At 39.5% G+C, this 1,550-nt stretch overlaps 1 long non-coding RNA gene across 1 annotated transcript in view; it reads left to right on the top strand.

Annotated features, from left to right (window-relative positions):
• LOC109347687 overlaps positions 919 to 1,550 on the top strand; it is an 18,896-nt gene continuing 18,264 nt past the window's right edge. The window contains exon 1 of the long non-coding RNA XR_002107633.1: positions 919 to 930. This is a non-coding gene — a long non-coding RNA (uncharacterized LOC109347687). The remainder of the gene's footprint in view (positions 931 to 1,550) is intronic.

Raw genomic sequence — 1,550 nt, 5'->3', positions numbered from 1 at the left:
ACTGTCCAATCAGGTGCCTGGATAATAGGAGTGATGGTCAAGGTTGTCTTAAGGCAATCAAATGCCTCCATACATCTCTCATCAAAATCAAAGACCACCTCCTTTTGCAACAGGTTGGATAATGGAAGAGCCTTCTTGCTAAAATCTTTAATGAACCTGCGATAGAAACCTACATCACCAAGAAAAGAACGAACCTCTCGCATGCAATATGGGTAAGGCAATTGTGAAATAACATCTATCTTGGAAGGGTCTACCCCGATTCCCCTATTTGAGATCACATGCCCCAAAACTATGTCTTGCTCTACCATGAATGACCTTTTTCGTAATTCAGAACAAGGTTAGTTTCGATGCATTTATGAAGAACTCTATCCAAACTATCCAAACATGCATCAAATGAAGATCCATAAACTGTAAAATCATCAATAAACACCTCTATGCAATTCTCTAAAAATTCACTAAAAATGTTCACCATACATCGCTGGAATATACCAGGGGCGTTGTATATGCCAAAAGGCATCCTCCTATAGGCAAAAGTGCCAAAGGGGCAGGTGAATGTGGTCTTCTCCTGACCCTCAGGAGCAATATGGATCTGGAAGTAACCACAAAAACCATCAAGAAAACAATAGTGAGATTTACCTACTAAGTGCTCAAGCATCTGATCAATACATGGTAAAGGAAAGTGATCATTTCTTGTTGCTTGGTTGAGCCTCCTAGAATCAATACAGACTCTCCAACTGTTCTGCACTCTCGGAGGAATCAACTCATCTCTCTCATTTCTCACTACTGTAATTCCTGTCTTCTTTAGAACCACCTGAATTGGGCTCACCCAATGACTATCAGAAATGGGATATATAATCCCAACTTGTAAAAGCTTTGTGACCTCTTTCTTCACAACCTCAAGGATGACTGGATTGAGTCTCCTTTGTGGTTGTCTCACTGGTTTAGCTCCATCTTCCAAGAGTATCCTATGCATGCACATAGATGGGCTAATACTAGGAATATCAGCTAAGGTCCAACCAATTGCCTTCTTATGCTTCTTCAGCACTTGCAACAACTTCTCCTATTGATCAACATAAATGGAGGTGGAAACAATAACAGGAAGCTTATCATCATCCTCTAAGTAAGCATACTTCAGGTTTTCAGGCAAAGGTTTAAGCTCCAATACAGGTGCCTGCAAAACAGATGGAACCAAAGTATCAAACATAGATTCTGCAGCTTGTACCTGGGCAAGTAAATCAGATTGCTCTATGATGTCTGCAACAATTGGGTTAGTGCAATCTGATTCTACAACATTTGGATCACCAAAATATGCAGAAACTCATCAATACAAGAATTACACAATTCATAATCAATGCATGTGTCACAAGTGTATGAGTCTATCAGAAAAATGCTCATCAGTTAACTCATCAAGTAAATCAATATGAAACACAAAATGGTCCTCAGATGGATGCTTCATAGCATCAAAAATATTAAACCGGACCACAATATCACCAAACTCCATAGATAATGTTCCAGCATGGACAACTATCTTGGTTCGAGCTGTTCTCAAA

This window comes from Lupinus angustifolius, chromosome LG05 (genome assembly GCF_001865875.1).
Source record: "Lupinus angustifolius cultivar Tanjil chromosome LG05, LupAngTanjil_v1.0, whole genome shotgun sequence".
NCBI lineage: Eukaryota > Viridiplantae > Streptophyta > Magnoliopsida > Fabales > Fabaceae > Lupinus > Lupinus angustifolius.
The sequence above is the reverse complement of the archived record's forward strand: the minus strand, read 5'-3'. Positions and strand labels throughout refer to the sequence as shown.